Consider the following 26,103-nt stretch of genomic DNA (forward strand, 5'->3'; position numbering starts at 1 on the left):
TAAAAGAATAATCATCTTGGTCGCTGGCAGCCACATAACATGGGCATAAAATAGAGGATATAATAACAGTGGATCTCAACTACAGGAGAAGCTGAATGCGGGAGATAAATCAACTCAGAAGAGACACGGAGATCTTACGGCATCCAGACTAGCTGTGAATCTACTTACAATTATATCTGAGAGCTGATGAACAAGGTGTTGTCTTTTCAGTGACTAATAAAAGTAGCCTTGAGCCAGAGCTGATCTGAATTTAGGGATTTGCTTCAAATAACATATGTTAGTGCTTTGAATCCGCTGACTTGTGACCAGAGGAAAGCTGCCCATCATCTGCATTTTATGAGCACAACCCTTTTTTTTTCTTCAGAAGCACAAGGGAACGTTGGTCTTTGTGTGGCTGGTTTTCATTGCATTATGAAAAATACTTTTCTCTGGAAAAGAAAAGGGACCTTTTGCCACCAGAAACCCAAAATTATCACATTAGGACCACCCTGGCTGGTTTCTCCATGGAGTTCTAGATTCAAGCAAGAAGTATGGATATGAAAAGTTAGGTTTAAACTGAAGAGGTTTTATAGGTTTGTGCTGGAGATTTGGTTCCTCTGTTTGACTTTAAAACAGCAGTTCTTATCAGAGGAACTAAGCATCATACAGGGTTTGCTCTTATTCCTCAGGGAAATATCATCTTCCATTTGCAGAGAGCAGAGTTTGATTTGAGGACAGAGCAGCCTCCCAAAGCCCAATGGTTAGGAAAGGAACCAAAGTCTTTGGACCTCCAGTGTGCTGTGGCAATCACAGAATTGTCAGGGTTGAAAGGGACCTCAAATATCATCCAGTTCCAACCCCCCCTGCCATGGGCAGGGACACTTCACACTACATCAGGTTGCTCAGAGCCACATCCACCCTGGCCTTAAAAACTTCCAGGGATGGGGCTTCTACAACCTCCCTGGGCAACCTGTTCCAGTGTCTCACCACCCTCATGGTGAAGAACCTCTTCCTAACATCCAATCTGAATCTATCCCCTTCTAGTTTTGCTCAATTGCCCCTAGTCCTATCACTACCTGACATCCTATAAAGTCCTTCACCAGCTATCTACATTCTGATTAACACAAGCAGCTGAATAAAAACATCTCAGAGAAAATGTCCACAAGGGGCACAGAAGATACAAAAGAAGGAGACTTTACTTCAGTTTACTCCCACCTGTGTTTGGTGTCACTACTCAGATGACCTCATGAACCTTCTCTCCATCTCTTTGTCAGGAGGTAAGTTTATGATCTGAAGTTCTGCCAGAATGCTTTGGTGTGCCATGGGGAGCTCACAAGAGGCTTAGCTCTTTCTGTAAAAAGGGTCATGTTTTGGACACATCCCACATCTCCACACTGCTGCATTCAAGCATGGGAACATCCCACATTGCACTGTCCAGGTGTGAACTTCTACACTGTCCCCATAGCATAGGTGGCTCTGATCAGGTGCTCAGGGTGACTGAAGGATGTCAGTTGTAAAACAACTGATTTGAAAACCTTGTTGAATTCTTCCCCTCTGCTCTGAACACTGCCTCTTGCCAGTTACGTGGGAAATACTTTTGTTGTCATGACCTGACAGGAAAAAGAAAAAATACAGGAAAAACACATATAAAATGGAGCTGCATTCAGAGGTAGGTGGCCATGCCCTGCTCCTCCAATTTCCTTGCAGGCAAATTGTGATGGCTCTCCTTTGTGAAGAAGCTCTTTGAAACTTCCCATTCAAAATCAGCTGTTTTCCTTACAGCATTGTTAACACTGGGCTCATCTGGAAATTGTCTGGAGCTTTCCTTGCACCCAAAAAATCCCAAACCAACCCAGGCTTGATTTTAAAATGAATCTTTTGATCAAGAAGAAAATAGACACCATAAGCAGAGAAGAGCAAGTAAATTAGATGGTAGCTCTTTGGAAACTAAGTTCTGCACTCAGTTTTTCCTGGTCAAAAGTAGATCATACAAATTGGAGTTTGTATACCTGGCACAGAGCCTTCAAATCCATACAGAGGATACAGCTATTAGTCCCTTTTACAGCAGTAAACAGACACAAAAGGACTTGTCCAAGCTGACAATTAACTTCAGCTCCTCTGCAAGCCATGCCACCAAGTGATCTGCTATTCTTTTCTGCCTCATCTGCAAGAGGGGGGAAGGTGAGGAAATAGTTGTTTTCTTCTGTTATAGCCAAGAGCTAAGTTCTGCTCCCTCATTTACATCTACCTGAAAGGAGGTTGTAGAGAAGTGCGTGTTGATCTCTTCTCACAAGTCACAACTGATACAGCAAGAGGAAATGGCATCAAGTTTCACCAGGGAAGGTTTAGGTTGGAGATTAGAAGAAACTTCATGACTGAAAGGGTTCTCAAACCCTGGAAACAAGCTTCCCAGGAAAGTGGTTGAATCCCCATCCCTGCATATATTTAACAGCTGTTTAGATATGATGCTCAAGGATACAGTGTAGTAGTGGCCCTGGTAGATAATGGTTGGACTCAAAGATCTTAAAGGTCTTATCCAACCATAGTGATTCTGCAGTCTCTGGACATTAAGACTCATCCATGTCCATGTGGAACCACTACTTATCTTCTGCAGGGCTGCATGGCTTGTGGTCCCTTTGGAGCAGTCCACTTGCACTGTGGTTTTGTCACTCTATTTAAAAGAATAAATAAATAAATAAAGATCTGTCTCTCTTTTTCCTCTCAGATTTTGCAGCAATAATCGAGCTCCTTTGGTTTGTCTCTGAAGAGGAGAAATTCAATGTCTGCTAATTGCCTTGCATGCCATTTAATGAAATTGAAGGAGCACAGTATCATCCATAAGCGAACTCTTCTAGCTTGTTAAGCCCCAGTTCTTCCCATTTCCAAGTGTTAATATTCAGACATAAATGGAAAAAAGGTTAAAAGGATTCAGTGAATTTGTAACAAATGTGCCCTTTGTATATATGAATTCTGAGTCATCTCTACTGGATGTGGTATTTGGGTTAATCTTGCTATGAATACCAAAATTACCTCTTTGTTAGCAGGACTTTTCATTGCAGTTATTACTGGAGCCCAGTGGAAAGGGCATTGACTTGGGCACTAAGAACTTCATTTCTCATCTCACCACTGCTTCTGTCCTGCCATTTGTCCTGGCACAAATCTTTTTATTCCTCTGTTTCCCTTCCCATTTTGTGTATTTAGAGGTGACACTCTTTGGGATAGAGAACTCCTTATACACTCAGTATCAGGTACAAGGAAGCTTGGTCTCAGCAGATGTCTTAATGAAACAGCAACAAATGCCATCCAGTTCAATGTAGCAATAGGACAAGGGGCTACAGTTTTAAACTGGAGAAGGGTAGATTGAGCCTGAACATTGGGAAGAAGTCCTTTACCTTGAGAGTGGTGGAACACTGCAACAAGTTGCCCAGGGAAGATGGTGGACACTCCATCTCTGGAGACACTCAAGGCCAGGCTTGATGGTGCTCTGAGCAACCTACTTTACTTGGGGATTTCCCTGCTTACTGCAGAGAGGTTGGACTAGATGGCTGTTAACGGTCCCTTCCAACCCAGTACATTCTGTGATTCTGTGAAATGAAAATAACTTCCACCCAAAACTAATGATCATGTTCAAAACTGAATGTATGCTGTAAACCAGCTTTTCCCACTACAGTTTCAGCAGTCTTAGGTGATCTGATGCAGGAGCTTCTGCAGCAGCTTCCCCTACACTTTAAATATGGAGATCTTTTGTAAATAAGCATTGAGCAAAAGCCAACATAGCTGATCCAATGCCTTTTCACTTGTACCTTCCTACAGTCATTCTGCTTTCACCCTGCCACTTTCCAGGCACAGCAGATTTTGGCACTGAATATGCAAAATGAAAACTCAAAGGGAGAAATTATCATGGAGGAAGACTGAGATGTGATCAGAGGTTGCCTGGAGTGAAGCTATATGAATTTTGCAGCTGGATTGAGGGAGAGAGCAATCAACAATTAAAGAAAAACATGGAGGGAGTGGAGGAGAAGAGAGGCAGCATTTAATTTATGAAGTGCCATCAATGTTTAAGGCATAAGGTAGGAATTCCTGAACCAAGTCATTCATAGCTGAAGTGTTAAATTGTACTTTTAAATGGAAAAAGGCCACACTGAGGCCAGGAAACCACTTACTGAGATTTCTCTGAATATTTTCCAGTGACACCGGGGTCTGCCTTCCTCCCACCACACCACTGCAAAAGGAGGATGTCTCCATAAATCACATTTCCGTTAGAGGCTGGTGTCACCCACATGGATTTCCTCTCCTTCATCTGTGACTGCTGCTTCACCACCAGAACTGTGTCTTTGCAGTACTCGACACTCACAGGACAGAGCTAACAGCAAGAGAAACATGACAGGGCATGACACTGCCAACCTAGCAAAGAAGTGAAGCCTCATGAAAAGGGCCACGGTTTGTGGGCAGCAGATGGTGCAAGCATAAGGAATCATAGAATCATCCAATGCCTGACCACTCTTTCAGCATATTTTCTTTATATCCAACCTAAATCTCCCCTGGTGCAAATTGAGGTCAGTTCCTCTTCTTCAATCATGTGATACTAGGGAGAAGAGACCAGCACAAATTTCTCTGCAACCTCTTTTCAGGGAGCAATGAGGTCTCCCCTCAGCCCTCCCTTCTCTAGACTAAACAACCCCAGGTCCCTCAGCTGCTCCTCACCAGACCTGCTCTCCAGACCCTTCACCAACTTCATTACCCTTCTCTTGACATGCTCCAGCACCTCAATGCCTTTCTTGTAGTGTCATTCTCAGGTGTGGAGCCCATGGGAGGCACATAACCTTAGCCTCTCCCCCTCTCCCTCCTCAGCACCTTTGCTTGCTTGTTGGTGTTTTGCTTGTGTCAGTGATGAAAAAACCAGCTTTTTTCACCATCTAAAAGCACTGGAAACACAGAGAGAGAAAAAAACCCACGAGCCTGTAAGCTGAGAAAGCTGCAGAAAAGTGGTGAACCCTCCCAATGGAGCTCTTGGAAGCCTGTTCTCCTACCACAGAAAGCAGATAAAATCTAGCTGAGGACAATAATCTTTGGCCTAATATGACCTCTACATTTAGAGTAAGATTCAGAAAGAAATATGTGGCCTTGCAAGCACAGAAAGGTATTAAGGCATCCACCCTAAAAAGGGCCATTAAGCTCAAAAGGCAGCTGATTGGAGGTGTTTGTTTTCTCTACCCATATTTTTCATACTGGGAAAAGTCAGACTTTTTGTTGCCTTTTCAGAAAATACCAAGGTTAAAATGTCTACCATGCCGCAGTATGAAAGGAAGAGAAAATGAGCACTGCCTTCTGGTTTACAGCTCTTGTCCCACCAGTTGTATATGCACCAATAAAGTACTGCAATGGTCCAGAGAGACTTATTTGCCAAGCCACAAGCACATCATACTCCAGAAAGAAAGGGCCAAAAGAAGAAAAGTCAGTTATGTTGGAACTCTGTTTAAAAAGCCTTCTTAGCTTGGTTTGAAACCACCTACGCTCCCGCCAACCTTGTGATACCATGAAGCATTAGTCTTCCACCCTCCAAACCATGAAATTAAATATATATATATATATATATGCACTAGGGATTTTTATTTGTCCTCTACAAGCCCCAGAGGTTCAAATGTAGCCTTCTCCCTTCCATCACGAGGGCCTAATGTATTTCTTTTTAAACAAAAGCTGAGATTATCATGTAATTAAGTGGCTCTAGGCAGTGAGCCTTAAAAAAATACCCTTCAGAGGATCACTTCCAGACAATGAAAGATGGTCACACCAGCAGAGCGAAGTGTGGTGAGCAGATCCATGTGAAGGCTAAGGTGAGAGTGGCTGAGCAGGGCTGGTGAGAATCTTGGCTAAGCCATGACAACCAGACTCCATCCCAGGAGCCCAGAGAAGAGAGCAGCAAATACACAAACCTCCAGCCTTGGCTTTTGGCTGCAGCTCCGTTGTGCTTGATCTGCAATTCCTCCGGGAAATCCCACTGAGATTTTTGGCTGGGGCTTTGGAACAACTGGAGACGAAACTTCACCGAGCCCTCAGCCTGTTTGGAGAGCACTTTACAAGTTTATGCAATGCTGACTGAACACTTCTGCAGTGCAAACACTTTTTAGCTTATATACATGGCAGTCAAGGTTAGCAGAGGAGCTGCCAGGAGAAGACACTCTGGTGAGCTTGGGTGCAAGGAAGCTCCTCTCAGCACAAACTTTTGCAGATTTTATTCTTTCTCTCTTCAGCTGTGGTCGTTCCCTGATGGGTAGATGGAATCTGTTGTTTTCTCCCGAGAGAGTTACTAATCTTTTCAGCTACATAAATACATTTCTATTATTGTCTGAGTAAATTGCCTTAGAAAAGTCTTTCTTCAGGGAAAAAAAAAGGAAAAAAAGGAAGCCAAAATTTCTTAAAAGGAAAATGCCAGTATAGTTTTCATAATTATTTCAGTACTTTTTCTTCTACCATTGTTTATGGTAACATCTCATTAGGAACTAGCAAATAAACTGGCATTATCACCCCTGCTTAAGAATCCATGCTTACCCAATCCCAAATCAAAAGTGGGAATTGTACATCTCAAGCTCCCTTTGCTCCCCTGTTAACCTCACCTAGATTTCTTCCCAGCTCATCGCCTGCCTGCATTCATTTCTCATTACAACATTTCCCTTGGATGGCAAAGAGCTCTGAAAAGGAAAAAAAGGTTATACAACCCCACTGTCAGCACTGCACTTCAGTGCTTCCATCCAGCCCTTCCCAGAAAGATTCCAGTTCAGCAAGATATTTATCCAAATGCTTACATCTGCAGGCAGCAGTCTGCACTCGCTCAGCCCCCTCCAGCACTAAGATGAGGGCTTTGCTCTGGGAGGCAGAGAAGGCGGCCAGTCTGGAGCAGATACAAATATCAAGTGGTCTGAACCCTTCAAAAATTAGGGCAGAAGCCAGAAAATATAAGAATATATATAAAATATAATAGTATATAAGAACATGTATACCATTTATTTCCTGCGTTACCTACTCTGGGTGATCCCGCCCTGGCAGGGGGGGTGGACTGAATGATCTTTCAAGGTCCCATCCAACCCCTGCCATTGATTCTGTGATTTATATAAAACAGTATCTTTTTACCTTTTCAGGTGTTTCTAATGACATTACTGCAATTAATAACTCAATACATTAAACAGCCTTTTGAGTCATTTCTTCTGCAAAAGAAAAGTCATCATGCAACAGGCACTATCTAGATGTCACTTCCAAACAACTCTGCACTGTGATTTCCCCAGCAGGTCTGTAACGTGGAATGCAAACAAATCCAGGGAAGATTTGTTGAGATGCTTATGGACACGTGTCTCATTTGCCTTTGTAAGAAAAGATTTGTTGCAGCAGGTCCAGAGAAGAGCAATGAAGCTGGTGAAGGGTCTAGAGAACACAGGTGGTGACAGGTGACAGGTTGGACCTCATGATCTTTGAGGTCTCTTCCAACCTTGGTGATACTGTGATACTGTGAACAGGTCTGGTGAGAAGCAGCTGAGGGAACTGGGGTTGGTTAGTCTGGAGAAGAGGAGACTGAGGGGAGACTTCATTGCTCTCTATAAGTACCTCAAAGCAGGTTGCAGTGAGGTGGGGTTTGGTCTCTTTTCCATAGCATCAGGTGATAGGACAAGAGGAGATGGCCTGAAATTGTGCCAGGGGAGGCTTAGGCTGGAGATTAGGGAAAATTTCTTTCCTGAATGAGTGGTCAGGCATTGGAACAGGCTACTTAGGGAGGTGGTGGAGTCACAGTCATTGGAGGTGTCCAAAAAAATTGTGGACACGGCACTTCAGGACATAGTTCATTGGCCATGGTGGTGTCAGGCCAATGCTTGGACATGATGACCTTAGAGGCCCAAGCAGACCCCATGCCCAAGCAGAGCGCTCCACATGCAAATCTGTACTTTATTCATATTATTTTTAGAACCTGGACTTAGACCTGAGGGACATTTAATAAACAGAGTGAACAGATGTGGGTTTGCTCTGTTCTCTACAGGTACATTTATTTGTTATCAGAAGGATAATAACATCCCAACGACAATTCACACGGAAAATTCCTACCTCTAGCTGCAGTTATTAAAATCAAAATAGTGGAAGAGACTGCAATGATTTTTGAGTCTGGTCCTGAAATTACCTGCCCAAACAGCAATTTTCCATACCAGATCCCTGTTACTTCCAAGGGGCCAGCAACTTGCACACAATTCCCAAGAACCTCGTATATTTGCCAAACTGCAGACGGATGTAAACATTTTACAGAATCCTAGAATTGTTTCAGTTGGAAAAGACCTCTAAGATCATGGAGTCCAACTGTCAACTTAACTCCACCATGGCCTTTAAACCATGTCCCAAAGCGACATGATTTAATGACATTGTGACCAGTCTGTGAGCCTACGTATGCTGTAGCCCTGAAAAATTTGTCATAAGTCTAGAGATAGTTTGCCCCATCAAAATCCCAGCTCCTGGCAGAAGCAATTTGGCAGAATATCAGCTTTCCTCTGTTTATTTTTTGTAGGGTCAAATTTTCTTGGTTACAGAATCACAGAACGACAGAACCATAGAATCATAGATCACTGATTCGTAGAACATAGATCATAGAATCATTTTGGTTGGAAAAGACCTTCAAGATCATCAAGTCCAACCACTATTATAAAGCAAACCTTTGACTGTGTAATCCTAGAGGTCTTTTCCAACCTTAATGATTCTATGATTCTAGAGTCTCAAAAATCAGAAATCATGTAAAATAGATTCCCTTTCTCCTAGATCAAAAAATCTCCTGATTTTTAAGGCAATCTCCTGATTTTTAAGGCAAGCTCATTATTCCAGGGATCTCAATGTTGATTTCTAGACAACTGGGACTGTGATACCAATTGAGGTGTTCCTGGAACCATCAGTGGCACATCTGCCCTGGCTGCCAGCAGCAGCAGGTCTGGCCTAATGTCAGTGATTTATTCATCAGAGATTTCACCAAAAATACACTTCAGCTGCTAGCGGTGGCAAGAGACAAGGGGACAAGAAGCAGGTGTTATGTCTTAACAGAGAGGACTGTGCCTATTTACTTCATAATCTGCAGTTTTTACTTTCTAGTTTTAAGTTTCACATGAAGCCGTTGCAAAGCCATTTAGTAAATAACAGAGGGAGCAGCAGCAGCAGCTTCTGACTAGAGGCTACTGTGCAGAGCTCTGCTTTCCTGTGGCTTAGGAGGACCTGTCAGCTTCTGATCTGCAGCCTGAGGAAACCACTATTGCCCTGCTAAACTAATAAAGGGAAAATGTTAAAAAATAAAAGCCATATTTACATTCCCCAGTCAGTATTTCCTTGTGGTAAAAGGTGCCTGGGAGGGCTGGAGGTGCCTAAACCTCAAAGGTCCCATGCACCAGGCTTGCATGCACACCCCAGGTTTCTCCCCAGTCTTTGTTAGAGGAGCCCAACACCTTTTGATTGCAAATCCTGCAGCTTCCAGTGGCTGCTGATCCCCTCAGAAATGTGAGGATTGCAGCAGGGGGACACAATTTCCCACCTGGTGCAACCCCCAAATAGACATCAGCAGACAGACACTTCAGGGGAACCGTGACCCTTGTGTGCTCCTTCTGTATGGTCTCAGCACTTTCTGGGTGTTCCTGCTCAGTCCCGAAAGGAAAAGAAAACTTCTGTCATGATCACGAGGATTTCTTCCACCTGGGCAGTTGTGACACCTTTTGAGTCACTGTTTAAGACAGCGAAGTGACTCCAAGGGGCATGGTGCCCAAGAGAAGGGGCCCTGGTCCCCTCCATAGGAAGGGCACAGGGGAGCAGGACCAGCAAAAGCAGCAGCAGATTGAGCCTTCCTGACTTTTTTCCAAAGAAAATACTAGCAGAGAAACCTGGAATTATGTATAAGTAAAGTTGCCTTTTGATATTACCACGTCATTTCCACTTCTGGCAAAGAGATATTTTTTTTTGCCCAGGCTAATTTGGAGACATTTCCCTTCCCCACGTTGGCACTGCTGCGTAACTTCTGATAGAAGTCTCATTCATTCAGGAGAGCTGGGGCAACCCACTGGCCTCTTGCTCCTGCAAACAGGGCTGTTTGTTGAGTCTCATGAAAGGCTGTGCGAGCAGATAAACATGCTACACATGAAGTACATTAGGTGGAGGTGAAATACAGATGATTATATTTAAGGGCTTACAATAGTCGTTAAGAGCTTCTAACCACAAACCCTGGCAGGGCTGGCCCTCAGCTTGCAGTGCATGTCTTGGCTACATCTTCAACTGACTTTCTGTTTCTGCCACTTGAAACAGGGCCAATCTTGCCAGGCTGGTGGCAATGAGCATTAAAAAAAAAGAAGAAGAAAGAAAGAATGAAAGAAAAGGAAAGCAAAAGGGAAAAAAAAAAGGGGGGGGGGGGGGAGAAAGGGGGAAAAATCAACTCTGTTAATAGGATTATAAGATTTGGGGACTATAATGTTGTTGCAGATCATTTATTTTGAAAGCTTGGTTTCATTTTAGTGAAAACAAGCTCAGCCTTGCACACTGGGGGTTTGCAGCCATTATGCCAAACACAATCACTGCTGGCTTGAAAGATGTGATGGCTTTTTAATGTGGAAATTTCACAAGGTTACCAAAAGAGGGAAAAAATTAAACTACTTTCTTATAACAAAGTCACTCCTGGATACAGGCTACAATGCCCTGACAATGTCCAGATACTCTGACCACATTACACAGCAGAAAGGTGGGTGAGTGTGATTTACACCATTTTGCAATTGGGGTGGGTTGTTTCTCTTTTCTTTCTCTTTTTTTGGTTGTTGTTTTGTGTTGGTTTGTTGTTTGTGTTTGGGTTGTTTTTTTTCCCAGACAGCTGAAAAAGCTGAAGAGTTTTTTGAGCAAAAAATAAAACCAGTGCTTTGTAAAACGCATTTGGAATTGCACAAACACAGCCCAGGGGGTCAAGGAAGTCGAGGGTGGATGAAGAAAAGAGTCTGGAGGGATAAATGAAGGGGATAAGGTGATCTCCTGCTCTGTGCCTGACAGCTCTGGACCCATGGTGGCAGCCCACTCGGTGTATTGAAAAGTGAGCTCCTCCTCAGCACAGCGATCTTTACATTTGTTAGACATCAGAATAAAAAGTGATAATCAGCATCCCTGGCCTTTTCAATAGCAACCTCCCAAAGGGCTTAAGTATGTTCTAGAAAGAATGGCTAAGCCCCATTTTCCTGGGTGTTAGAAGATGTTCTGTCACCATCTCAGAAGAACCATTGTTGTGACAAAAGCCTCATGGCACAAGCTGGACGGGACTGAACAGGGAAACAGGCACCAGCAGGAATGTCCCAGTCAGAGGAATTCACGGGGAGGGACCAAAAGGAATGATTTTTTTTTCCCAGTGTGCCCTTAAAAGGGTGATGAAGGGGGGGGCGCAAGGCTTCCCCTTTCTGAGGTTGGGGGGCAGTACGGCTGCACGGGCTCTCCTCTCCTTTGTAGTGAAGATGCTGCTTTTGATCTACAGCACGAGGAGAGCTCTCCCCAAAGGCAGGGGTGAGGGGAGGGGGTAGATCTGGAGAGGAGACACAAAGGATGGAGCTGAAGCACTGCCTGGTAGCCGGGGATTGAAATGACATGTGCGCCACGGAACCTTTTTCTTTTCAAAGCAATTTGCTATCATTATATTGCCCGTGCATTTCCAATACATGTCAGCCTGTTCTCTTTTAACTTGGCGGGAGGGGAAGGTGCTTTTATTGCAGGGCTCCTTGCAGAAGCTCACCAGACATTGCTATTATTACATCTGCCGGGCACGGCACAGAATGATGCATGTTCATTAAAGGAATGGGGTTAGAGTAAAAGCAAATTCGTTCAGTCCCTGTCAGAGAATGCTCCAGTGTGCTTAGAGGTTTTACATAGCTGGAGATACATTCCAAATTTTAAAGGAAGGATGGTTTCTAACCCCGGTGACTTCAGTTCAGCTCCAGGCTGGCACTGCTGAAAATCATTCAGCTTTGTTTGCCTGGATCCTGTCAGTGGTGAAAATCCAGGAAGCTGCTAGAACAACATTTATTAGAGATTTCATAATTTGTAAATGACAAGATCCCCACTGACCAGTTCTGCGAGGATTCTGCTGCTGCTTTAACTCACATGCTGCGCTAACTGTTGACAGTGTGTGGTTATAGATCTGCAAGTGTGGGAGGGGAGGAGGGGGCAAGGTTTAAAACAAAAATTCAGATTTCACTTCTTCAACAAGCTGCTCTTTCCTTCATGTGCCAAGGGATGGAGCTGATCATCACACTGAGGCTCAGCAGCCATGGGCAGCAGCAGGCAAAGGTTAATTTAGCCTCTGGTTCTGCATTTCCAGTTATTAGTACAAGGAAAACTACGCAGAGCAGAACAATATAATTTTGGTTCCTTCATCTATTTAACCCTGGTGTTGGTTCAACCCCAAACTGCCTGAGAATGACCAAGCCCTTCCTCCAAACTTCTTTCCCTTCTGTTTTTGCATGAGAGGTTGGTAGCTGGAAGGGCCTTTTTGGTGGGAGGACGGCCAAAACCAGCCACCTCTGGCTGGTTAGCTTTGAAGTCAGAATTTCTAATGGTACAGACAGGCTCTGCATATTCTTTGGTTTGTTCTGCAGAATTGTGATGATGACATCAGTTGCCTTCTCCAAAGACTGTGGGAGAGTGAGGCAGAAGTCCCATCCCCTCAGAGCCATGACCAGCAAGAACCCAAAAACTGGGGGCTTTGCAATGCAAATATTTGAAACCATCCTGCAACATATGGTGAAGAAGCTTCTGAATGAAGAACCAATAACAGCATGCCTCCAGCTGGTGCCTTTCCGTTCTCAGGGCATTTGAAAAGGAAGGTGATGCTGCCGGGGGTGGGGGAGGGGATGTTGATGCCTGCAATGCCTCTCTCCATAGACAGCCTCATCAAGTGCCTTAGAAGGACTTGTGCAGCCGGGTCAAAAAGTGGGATTGCATGATGGGAGGACTAAAATTCACCCTGTAGTTCTTCATGGTCAAACCACGAGGAGTTTCTCTCTTGGTCACTGTTTATTTTTCATTTTACACAGAAGCCCAAGTAAGAAAATCAAAAGCACAACTTGAAACAAGCCCACTGCACACAGGTTTTCTCCTGGCATGCCAGGCTATGGCAGCCCTAATGGCTGCTAGACTAGGAGCAGTCTTTCATTGAGTTTGTCTTACTGAGAGGAAAAACTGCTTTGTGTAATAACTTTATGGTAAATGTTGGCAAAAGATTTTGCACTGCATACTGAAAGAGAGACATTTCTGACCACAGCTCATGAACCACATTTATTTACTCTGGCATTTGTCCATTATTTGTTCATAGGCTTTCTGTCTCTGCTAAATGTGTTCCAATTTTGGGAGCTAAATCATTGCCAGTAGTTTCCAGGACATTTCGCTAGGCTAAGCAAAATTGCCCAAAGCAGTTGTCAGAAACCACTGGAGCAGTATTTTATATACAGAGTATCTGAAGGAAATAAAAGATAGCAAGCTCCCTATCTGTCTGGACCCTGAATCCTGTGGAGGGAAGAGAAGGAGAGGGCTGAAAGTGGTACCTGCTATTCCTGACCCACTTTTCATCAGATTTTTAAAATAAGGGTAGTAATTAAAAAATACATGTATGTATTTATCAGCAGCTCTCCTGCTCAAACTTCAGTCTGGAAAATCCTGGTTATTCAATTCTTACTAATAATGAATTATAAAATACAGCAGGAAAGCCACAGCTGTTAAAACTGACACTCAATGGCTATCAGATGGCTTTACCCAAAAAAATGTATATTTATAGCTTGGGCAGGATAATAATATGGGAATTGCTTTTCTGGACCAACCCCACTCCCTGTTCTGCACCTGATAGAGTTCCCAGGAACCTGATGTATGTATTACCTGCCCTGACCATGGGCTAATGAAGACTGTAAAGTAATCTTTAGGACAGTGAGTGACTAGTTTGAAGTATGAGGACCTATTTTTTTCTCTAATGTTATTTTTCTTGGCATTAATTGTGGTAATTGCAAGTAGCCTTATTGTCCAAAAGAAAGATCAGTCGGTGCTTCTTTGGACTTTGTTGAATTCCTGATCTGTGTAGAGTCCTCTGGCAAAGTGGTCCAGAGCCAGCATGAGCCCTTAGGGAGCAGGAAACAGGTTGGACTTGATGATCTTTGAGGTCTTTTCCAACCTTATTGATTCTATTCTATTGATTCTAAACTTGCCTCCCAGTGTTGTGAAGTTAGCTGCCTTTCATTTTCATCAAGTGTCCACTTTTTGCTGTGTGCTGTGTATGAGAGGGTACACGAATTATTTTCTCTGCTTTTATCACATCCTTTTCTGTTTCTCTCCCTTTCAAAGAGAAACAAATCCCAGCTTTCCAGTTTCTCCACTGGTTTCTGAGCTCATTCCCAAACACCCTTGCTTTGTGCAGAGAGAACAAGCAGTCCTACCTATGCAGTGCTGGGGGAAGTGGTGGCAGCGATTTACATCACAGCATCCTGCTGCCCTGTTCCTTATCCATCCCATTAAATCCCATGCAGGGTTTTATTCCACAGCTTTACATTAATAGAGCATCCTCAACACACTGCCAGCTAGGATTCCCCTCTAAACCAGCACTCAGATTTAGGGTTGTTTGGGGGGTTTTGGAATAAAAAAAGGGGGGGTATCTCACTATCAATGTAGATATATACAAATATTTTATCAACGCTGCATTTCAGCTGTCATTTTATTACTCATTAGTCTGTTTGCCACCACATGAAGCTCCTCAAAATGCTCTTTTCACACACAGTGAGAAAAAAAAAAAAACAGTGCTGTGTCCTTCATTCATTTTTTACCACACTGCCCACTCATCTGGTAAACACAGTAGTAGCAGTAATATAATAGTAGCAGTATAGTAAGGACACTGATCCTAATAAATGCAGCATCTCAATGGTAAAGCTCTTACTGTGACAAAAGCCAGCCAGGCAATCCTTACATGAGTGATTGTTTATTCACCAGGTATAAAGAGTATTTTGCTTCCTATCTTCTAGCCAGTTCTGATTGATGGAAATATTCAGCTCCACTTGTACAATGATTTATTTTTTCCTTTTTCCTCAGCTTTGTGTGTGTTTTGTTAGAGGCTTTACTTGAGGTCTAGGAGGATGGATGTCTCTTTTGCCTCTGTCTACCTCTCTGCATGCATGAGAGAAGATTCAGAGGGTTGAGGAAGGTACAGTTTGGCAAAATCTGGGCCAAACCTAATCTGTTTATGTATTTCTGTTACTATTTTATTTCTATTTGCCATTTTTTTAACAGGTCCAGATAAGACACACCCCCCCCCCCACCTTGATTCCCCATAAATCACAAATTACCCATGTGTTTCTACATATTGGTAGTCTACACACTACCTTAATGCTTTAAATATGATCTCTTTGGGCCACTCACTACAAGAAGGACATTGAAGTGCTGGAGCAGGTCCAGAGAAGGGCAACAAAACTGGTGAAGGGTCTGGAGATCAGGGCTGGTGAGGAGCAGCTGAGGGAACTGGGGTTGTTTAGTCTGGAGAAAAGGAGGCTGAGGAAAGACCTCATTGGTCTCTACAGTAAGTCCCTGACAGGAGATTGCAGTGAGGTGGGTCTTGGTCTCTTCTCCCTAGTATCAGCCGATAGAACAAGAGGAAATGGCCTGAAATTGTGCAAGGGGAGGTTTAGGTTGGATATTAGGAAAAATGTCTTTACTGATAGAATTGGAACAGGCTGACCAGGGAGGTGGTGGAGTCACCATCTCTAATGGACTCTAATGGCCTTTTCCAACCAAAACAATTCTATGTCCTACAATTTTTTTCTATTCCTATCTATAATGAGGACATGCAAATGCTATCCTATCTCTTTGGCAGGGGTAGATTAGATGTATACTGTATGGTAATTACTTTGCTTTTAATTTACCAGTTTGCTTCAGCAACACATTGATTTCCCATTCTGTACCACTGCTACTCCTAGAAAAGAGGAGTTGGGGAACAGATAACTTTCCAAACATGAGGTAATAAAAAAGTTTCTTAGCTCTCCTTTTAATTCACAGAATCATGCAATCATGCAATTGCATTAATACAATCAAGTAATTATAGAATCATAGAACTGTTTTGGTTGGAAAAGACCTCTCTGATCATGGAGTTCAACCATCAACCCAACACTGCCATGGCCATTAAACCAATTCCTGAGCCCAAGTGTAGCTGCAATTCCCTTGAAGCCTTTAAGTTTGTGATCTATTCAAATAAAGCAGCCTTATTCTGAGACATTCAGCTACTTGGACCTGTAAAAAGGTATTTTGGCCTCCTAATTACCCTTGTGCTAAAAGGCAGCACTGTTATTATTCAGTTGTGCATTAGAGTGTATTTTCTAGCCACCCTCCCCAAAAGCCAAATAATCATAGAATCATGGAATGACAAAATCAGAGAATCAAAGATTCACAGAACCACAGAATCACAGAATCAAAGAACTGTGCAATGGTTTGGGTTGGAAGGGACATTAAAGATCATCTAGTTCCAAACCCTATCACCATAGGCAAGGACACCTTCCACTAGACCAAGTTGCTCAAGGCTCCAACCAACCTGGCCTTGAACACCTCCAGGGAGGGGGCATCCACAACCTCCCTGTGCAACCTGTTCCAGTGTCTTACCACCCTCACTGTCAAGAATTTCTTCCTCATTTCTTTCTAAGAAGGACTGCAGTGGGAAAGCAACAGCATCTGGCAAAATCAAACAATGTGAATTAATACATTCTTTGTGGGTTAGAGGAGGCAGTAGAGTCAAGGAAGGCCTCTGGATGTTATGTTTTACAATACTTCTGGAGGCCCAAGCTCCACTGTAGGCTGTTTTCTTCCTGCCTTTGGACAAGCTGGAATTAACTGGTAATAACAGACAATTAAAAGCGCATGTGTGTGTGTCTGGGAGGGTGTGTGCCTCTCTCCTCTAATTCCACTCCTTCTGTGCATTTTAACTTTCAAACTCAGACAGCAGCAAGGAGGAGACAGACAGGTATACATAGCAGCCACATCAAAATCTTGGTGGGGCAGGGAGAACATTTGACACCTCCTTGTTTCAATGCCCCCCTGTCTGGTTTTAATTTCACTAAATCGCTCCCGTCTGGGGATTGTATATTTTGAGTGGCCTCTCCTAGCAGTGCAGAGGTAGAGCATTAGTGTGCCAAACCCCAGCTATGCTCAAACTTTACAGGAGGCAAGAGGGGAGGCAGCTCTTGGGACCAGCCATTCGCTGAACTCAGGTCTAAAAGTGATGCCAAGAAATCTCATTTGCCCTTTTCCCCCTGTTGGCTTCTTACAAGGAAAGAGCTGACAACCTCAGGTAGCTGAGAAGGCCAGTGGCATCCTGGTTTGTATCAGGAATAGGGTGGCCAGCAGGACCAGGGAAGTGATGGTTTCACTGGTGAGGCCACACCTCAAGTACTGGGTTCAGTTTTGGGCCCCTCACTACAAGAAAGACACTGAGGTGCTGGAGAATATCCAAAGAAGAGCAACCAAGCCAGTGAACAGCCTTGAACACAGGTCTTATGAGGAGCACCTGAGGGAACTAAGGATGTTCAGTCTTCAGAAGAGAAGGCTGAGGGAAAACCTCATTGCCCTCTACAGCTACCTCAAAGGAGTCTGGAGTGAGATGGGTCAGTCTATTCTCATATGCAGCCAGTGACAGGATAAGTGGAAACTGCCTCAGTTTGTGGCAAGAGAAGTTCAGGTTGGATATTAGGAAAAATTTCTTCATAGAAAGGGTTATCAAGCATGGGAACAGGCTGCCCAGGGGAGTGGTGGAGTCACCATCCCTGGAGGTATTTAAAAGACACATAGATGGGTGCTTAGGGACATGGTTTAGTGGTAGTTAGCAGTCGTGTTGGGATTGTGAGCTCAAGGCAAGCAGCTGGACTTGATGCTCTCAACGGTCTCTTCCAAACGCCACAGTTCTATGAAAATGAGTAACAAACTGGCCAAAAGGCCTTGAGAGGATCATCAAGGTTCTGTCCAACTTCTTCATCAATGAGCTGGATGAAGACATACAGTAGACCCTCAGCAAGTTTGTTGATGACACAAAACTGGGAGGAGTGAAAGACACACCATCAGGCTATGCTTCCATCAGTGTGACCTGAGCAGGTTTCTTGTAGTGAGGGGCCCAAACTGTGTAGCCCTGAAGATGCACTGAAGGACTCAGACAATAGGTTAGTGAGAGCATGTAAAGGTAAGACAGCTGAGCCTGTTCCACTAGACCTTATTACATGAAAACACCCTTTTTTGAGATCTGAAAGGCTTTTTTCTCCTCGCCTGCCCTCTCTGAGCTTTCTGTGGATCAAGCATTGCAGTGGCTTTGACTGTAACCATTATAATCATTTTCCAGTGCTAATGTTGTGGTTTTAATGAAAGGAAACAGCAAATGGGGTATCAACTCATATACACAAATCTGCACTTCATTTGCACAAAATAGCTTCTGGATGGCTTTCCTCCATGTTTTTGGTCAACACCACTCTCTTTGAGAAATGATCAATGTCTACAACTGTTTGCTCTTCCACAGATAAAGCAGATGCTATTCATTACTGCCTTTGCCATGCATATATTGCTACTTTCCCCAGAGCAGCCACAGTAGGTCATGTGTTTATTTTTCTTTAAATCCTTTTGTTCTTAAATCACTCCACTTTTGCTTTCAGGATATGATGAATGATTAATGCTGTAGTAGCAGCATTATTGAATTAGAGAAGTCACTGGCAGCTTCCAAAAATCATTGAGACAACCAACAAATAAATACAAACCACTTCTTTAGAGTCAGATAGAGCCATGGAATCATTTTGGTTGGAAGAGATCTTTAAGATCATCAAGTCCATCAACCCAACACCACCAAGCCCACTAAACCGTGTCCCCAAGTGCCACGTCTACACAACTTCTGAACATCTCCAGGGATGGTGACTCCATCACCTCCCAGGGCAGTCTATTCCACTGCCTCACCACTTTTTCAATAAATATTTTTTCCCTGATATGGAGCAGTGTGATGGTGGTGAGATAAGGAGGGGCAATGTTGAAGTGAGAGCTTTGAAAGCTGCAGGACAGACTTGCCGCTACCGACCTGTTAGATCAATCAAAGCAGATCTGATAAAAATGGAGATGTTTTGAACAGTCTGGCACTGAGGTAATACAACTGCAATGAAAACCATGTTGAGGCAAACTCTAGAACTTGGTGTGGCCATTTGGAGGGAATTCTTTTCTCAAAGAAGTAAAATGATCATAAAGAATCAAAAAGAATGATTTGTGGGTTTATGGATTGGGTTTATTTGAAGAGCAGAGATTTGGAGTCACATGCTGAAAGGTAAGTGTTTGGCACCTCCCAAGGATTACAGCCAACAGCATGAGCAACAACTCACCAGGAAAGGAGAGAAGTTAAGAGATTTCTGGAGTAACCCTTTGCAGTCACCACTGGAACATCTGTCTGGTTTGCAAGTAGAGCTGGGTACAGTTTGTGGTGATGCTAGAGAATGTCATATGGTAACATTCCAGTTAAATGGGAGTTTGCATGAAACAGGGAAGCAGGATTTAATCCATTTTCCTACATTCATGCAGAAGAGATTCTCTAGGGCTTCCTAACGAAAGCCATTGCGTTTCTAGATGGCTCTGTCTCTCACGTTACTTCACAGCACCTTGGTGGCCAGCAGAGCTAAGGGACTACTGAGCCTTTATAACTCATTTATAAAGACATAAAGGGCTGAAAAGGCTGTGGGATGGTGAGGATTAAACCCTAGCATCTCCAGCTCTCTGAGCCTGCCATCTGAAAGGTGGGGCCTATGCAAGTGTGGTTTTCCTCACCCAGGGCTGCCCTGAGCACACTGCAGAACTGATTAATTCTTCTCCCTGTGTCTCTGGGATTTCTATCAATACCAAGAGGCTCCTCTAAGTTTCTTCAGTTACTTCCCCCTGCAAATAAGGGGCCCCCTTCTTGAATGTTATAATGCTGTAAAATATGTATTATTATTATTATTATTACTTGTTCCTTACTAGAACTGGGTAGGAAAAATAATTTCCCCGAAGAGTGAAAGATTTCACCATTTGAAAACCATCCCTGCTGCTGCTCACCTTCAGGGTGCAGCCAAGGCATTCTGAATAGGACCTGCTCAGAGCAGTCAACAGCCAAGGATTAAGACTCTTGCTGGAGATCTTGAAGAACTGGGTAAAAGCTATTTTTATATGGGAGTAAGAATAAAATCTGATCTAGTCCAGGATGAGTTTAGCATGCTGGAGGAGGGTGGGGTGCTTTTGCTCATTTCCCTGGCTGAAGTTGTTTCACTTTGTACAAGTAATGACATGTCAATCTATGAAGAGACCTGGACTTCCATCTGCTCCTCCCAGCACAGTGATGTAATTCCTGGACTACCAGCTCAGGCTCTTTTACTCTCTTACCTAATGATTATTTTAGCATCCCCAACAGGAAGGGCAAGGGCTGACGGTGCTGGCACATTTCAACCATATTTCCCCGCACCCCATTCAGGCTCACTGCTGTTTTGATGCTCCAGCTAAAGAAAATCTCCACAGATATTTTGTTTTTTTGTCCTCAGAATGAAGCTTCCCACTGCTCACCTTGGGAGATGCAGAACATGCCAGCTGGGCAAGAGCTCTTTATGGAGATTTCTAGTGCTCAGGGGGGGAGAAGAGGCAGGGGGGAAAAAAAATAGCAACAAACTACAGCAAGTTTACAGTAATTGCTTTAATGAGGCAAAGCCCTTTAGAATGCAAACACACTCAACAATACACAAAGAAACAATAAAAAAAAAAGTGTTTTTTACAGGCTGGTTTATAAGGAGGTAATAAAAACAATTGTATGGCACACTCAGTTGCATAAACAGGCTCACCATGGAAGGTGTTTGTGTGAGAGTAGGACTAGGAAGACTTAATTGCCTCCATTATTCTTATTTTCAGTACAAACTGCTGCAATCAGAACTTAATCTGCTGCTTGATTTTTAAATAAATAAATATTTTTTTTAAAAAGTTATATTCCAGCTCCATTGTTGTACATACAATAAAGCACAGTCGCTCTGCCAAATGGTGCTTCATTCCTCACTGCTTGTGAGGAGGTATCACAGCGATTAATATCCACATCCCTGGCAGTCTCCAAACCAGCTTCAAAGGCAGGATCATTATTTCTCTTCCCATGGAAGGCTGAAGACCAAAATGTTCAAAAGGTCATCCTTGATGACGTGGCCAGAAGTCATGGAAGCCTTTGGTGAGACCCTTCCATGGCTGTCAATCCTTTTTGAAGCAAGTCCCCAAAGCAGTGCAGAATTCAGGTCCTATTTTCTTTCACACATCTCTTCTGACAAACTGCAAAGGAAGAATGTAGAATCACAGAATCACAGAAATACAGAATCACAGAATCACAGAATCACAGAACCACAGAACCACAGAATCATCTCAAGCTGCACCAGGGGAAGTTTAGGCTTGAGGTGAGGAGAAAGTTCTTCACATAGAGAGTTGTTAGCCATTGGAATGGGCTGCCCAGGGAGGTGGTGGAGTCACTGTCCCTGAAGGTGTTCAAGAGGGGATTGGACGTGGCACTTAGTGCCATGAGGTCTTGGGTGACAGGTTGGACTTGATGATCTCTGAGGCCTTTTCCAACCTTGTTGGTTCTATGATTCTATATCACTGTTTTGGCTGGAAAAGACCTCTAAAATCATTGAGTCCAATTTGAATTTGAGGATCCCAGTAAGTTGCAAATCACAAAACTGAAGAAGTGCCAACCATTTCCCATACCTATAAGGAGGGTAAATCACTCAGACAAAAGGATTCTATGCTTTTCAATGCAATCTGGTGCATCTGGAATGTTGTGTTCTGCATCTAGTGATTATTTTTAAACAGAATCATAGAATGGCCTAGGATGGAAGGGACCTTAGAGATCATCTTCTCCAACCTCCCCACCATGGGCTGGGAGACCTCCCAGCTAAACTCAGCTGCTCAAGACCTCCATGAAAGGCAAGAGGTCGTATTGAGAAGGAACTTGTGTATCTATCTATGTGGATACATACATAAGAAGAAATTTTACATATTTACATACTCATAAGGAGGAACTGATGTGCAAATTACATCCAGGAATATGTTAAGAATATAAAACTTTAGGGGTTTTAATGTATGCACATCTGCTGGCCAAAACAGCATTAATGATTTAAAGCAAACACCTTGATATACTGAACAGCTTCTTTAAAACCAAGCAAATCATGGATTCTAACCTTCCAGTGTATGTGTCTCCTTAATTTAGTCATGAAAAGAACCAATTGCCAAATAAAGATCATATGTACCATGGTCCCATTGATCTAATTTCTCCTAGCAATCAGCTTAATGATGCTACTTAAAATTTTGCTTGGGAAGTAAACAAGGATCCAGGTTTGGATTACTTTTTCTGTAGGAAGATCAAGCACATTGATCTGAAATGTTCAGAAGGAATCCAGACCACGCTCTCTTCTGAATGCCAAATCCCTCAAAGATCAGAAATCAAGTCTGCAATCAGAAATCCAAACACGCCAAGACAATCTATAATACTCTACAGAAGTGGAATTGAAAAGGCAAGTCATTCAATCTGATGAGGTAGATGGCTGTCTGGAAGCACGCTGAATGTCATCTGCTTAACAACAGCCATCAAGATCAAGGAGATTAGCAGGAGCAGAAAGAATTGATTCCAAAGTTACTCATGAGCTAACACCTGCTTACAAGGACATGTTGAAGCACAGCAAGGAAGTAGTAGTGAGGCACCTTCAATAAAGAGATGTGCTACTAACCAGCCCCCAAAACCAATCAGAGGTGCTTGGTGAGATACCACCATACAATGATCAGACTGATCCTAAACGCATTTGCTCAAAGATCCTATGCTAAAGTTTTACAAAAGAGGTGTCAAGATTTCCTCCTTTGTCCCTTGCCAGGGGTCTCTCATTAGAGAAATCGAGTCCACAGTGAAGGCAGTCCTAGATAAACCATACACTGCTCCTTGAACCCTTTGATTTCTCCTTCTCTAAGAGGAAGATCTCTGCCTGTGGAGCTGGGTTGAGTTCATCCACTTACTTGCCTCCATTTGCAGAATATCCACCTAAGTCAACTAACAACAGTCCATTATTACCTTGGAGAGGCCTCCACCTCTGCAGAACACCTTCCCAGCAATGCTCACCAGTGGCAGCCCCTTCTGCTACTGCAGCTTGGCTGCATAGCACTGACAAACGTACAAGTGACTGCCATGAGCAAGCATTCTGATTGAGGTTCTGACCACGAGCCTCCAATGATGCTACACTTTTATTAGAGGCCTCCAAAAAAGCAAGAATAGGCTTGATTTGCATTGCTGGTTATGTGTGTTAGATTGTAGGTAGAAGATAGGTTATGTTAGATCATAGATGGAACAGGTTGCCCAGGGAGGTAGCTGAGGACCCATCCCTGGAGATATTCAAGGTGAGGCTCAACAGGGCTCTGGCCAACCTGATCTAGTTGAGGCTGCCCCTGCTTACTGCACGTGGGTTGGACTAAATGACCTTTAGAGATTCCCTTCCAATCCAGTTCATTCTACAATTCTATGACTCTTTGAAGGTGTTAAAGGGCCACAGTATCTCTGACCAGTCCCCTTTTCCAACAGCTCTTCCTCTTTACCTCTGTTTTTATCCCAGTTGTGTCGATCAAGCTGCTTACTGAAAAAGAAAAGGGGGAAAAAAAAAAAAGACAAGAAAAAAAAAGGTTGCTCCTTTAGCAGAAAGGTTGCCCAAGAGCAGTTCACAGCACACACTATCTGAAAGCTGTTCTGTGAAACATCAGAATAATTGTTTTTCCTGGACTGAGACACTTATTAGCAGCAGCTAAAATTAACAGGTTGGAAGACTGCCTGAAGATGATGGATGCACTTTCTCAGCTTGTAGATTTTTGGTTATTTTCCATGGCAGCTGTACATTTAAAAATAAAAATCAAGTTAAGCAGTAGTAGAATAGAGTTCACAATATTACACAGCTACTGACTTGATCATTAATCATCCTAAATTAATGTTAAAGTGTTACTTATGATGAGCCAGATTTTGTCCTGGGGTATACACAGAAGTTTCTTGTTGATTACAAAGGGGAATCACAGAATGTTAGAAGTTGGAAGAGACCTCCAGATGTCATCAAGTCCAACCCCCTTGACAAAATCAGGATCACTTAGGGTAGTCTGCACAGGAATGCATCCAGGTAGGTTTTGAAAGTCTCCAGAGAAGGAGACTCCACAACCTCCCTGGGCAGCCTGTTCCAGTGCTTCATCACCCTTACTGTAAAGAAGTTTCTCCTCATGGAAATCGCACATGTATGTGAATGCTGAATTTAGCCAACTGCTGTGGATTTTTAGTGCTGTCTGAGGGAGGTGGAGACATTTGTGGTTTATGAATCCCTTCCCATATTAGTGATCTGGAAGAAAATGACCAAGAGTCATTCATCTGATTTGTAGTCAAGATCCCAGTTTATTGCAACAACAGCTCTACTTATGTTCAAAGCTGAAGAGCATCAATGCCTTCCAGAGTTCAGGAGTCATTTGATCTGCCTGATGTCCACTTTTGAGTTTGCTGAAGTCAAAAAAGGATTTTATTCTACAGAAGTCTGACTTTTGTCCAAACCTGAAATTCCTTCTTGAATAAACCACCTTTTTTTTTTCCTAGACTCTCTCCTAATTTACCTTGCTATTATTGATGAGTTCATGTATGTGTCTTCTTCAGATGAGTAACTAAGAGGAGCTGCCAGAGGTACTCATGTTTAAAAAAATAAATAACAAACCACCAAACCCACCACCACCACCATAACAACAGCAATAATCTCCTCCTCCCCTTGCCTAGCAAATCAAACCGGATGCAAATGAAGAAGTCTCCCTACTATCAGGAAATTGCCTGAAATTGTGCCAGGAGAGGTTTAGATTGGAGATTAGAAGATTTCTTTACAGAAAGAACAGGCTGCCCAGAGAGGTGGTGGAGTCACCATGCCTGGAGGTGTTCAGGAAATGTGCAGACATGGCACTTTGGGACATGGTTTAATGGCCATGGTGGTCTTAGGTTGACAATTGGACTTGCTGATCTTAGATCTCTTTTCCAACTGAAACCATTCTATGACTCTATAATGATTTAACAGTTAGACTCAATGATTTGATGATAGGACTCAGTGATCTCAAAGGTCTTTTTCAACCAAAATTATTTGATGGCTCTATGATTCCTCACTTTCTCTGCAGAATCTGGAGGTCAGAAAACCTTCAGCAAGGTCATGGAGATACACAGACCTTTACCTTGTGAATATCTAACTCCTCTCAGCTCCTTTTACTTAATACTGTTATCCTGATTACATACTAATTACATTCCTCTTAGGCATATTTGTGTTAGCCATGCTGATAAGTGTTAATATATATTAGCTACAGCACCAAGTTTTCCAGCACTGCTCAGTCTTGTATTCAATGCCTTTCAGACTCTAGGTACAAATACTCTCCAGTAGATGCACTGCAAACAACTTATTTGAGTGCCAGCTATAGAATACTGCTATCAGCAGGTTTTCTCGGGGCTGATTTAGTTCTGTTTATCCACAGGGTTTGGTAATAAATACATGTATTTTGGGGCTCTAGGTAGATTAAACATACTGAATAGTCAAAGCTTGTAGAAGCTAATTTCCCTGTCACTGCATTATAGTTAAATTGGCCACGCACGTCTCGTTCAATTATGTAACTTGAAGACTACCAACAACATAGGTTCCTGGTTTCAGGAGTCTATCTGCTGGGTTTAGCACTCACAATGGATCAGCTGGTAAGCTTGAGAGACTAAACCCATTGTGCTTTGACATTCAGAGCCACAATTCCAGCTGTAATATTGCCTTTGTTTGTGCATGTCATTAATAGCTTTACTTTTTTATCCTTTCTGCATGTGTACTATAATCACAGAATCACAGAATAAACCAGGTTGGAAAAGACCACAGAGATCATCAAGTCCAACCTATTACCTAACACCTCCTGACAACTAAACCATGGCTCCAAGTGCCACGTCCAATCCCCTCTTGAACACCTCCAGGGACGGTGACTCCACCACCTCCCTGGGCAGCACATTCCAATGGCTAACAACTCTCTCAGTGAAGAACTTTCTCCTCA

The sequence above is a fragment of the Dryobates pubescens genome, chromosome 4 (assembly GCF_014839835.1).
Source record: "Dryobates pubescens isolate bDryPub1 chromosome 4, bDryPub1.pri, whole genome shotgun sequence".
NCBI classification, from domain to species: domain Eukaryota; kingdom Metazoa; phylum Chordata; class Aves; order Piciformes; family Picidae; genus Dryobates; species Dryobates pubescens.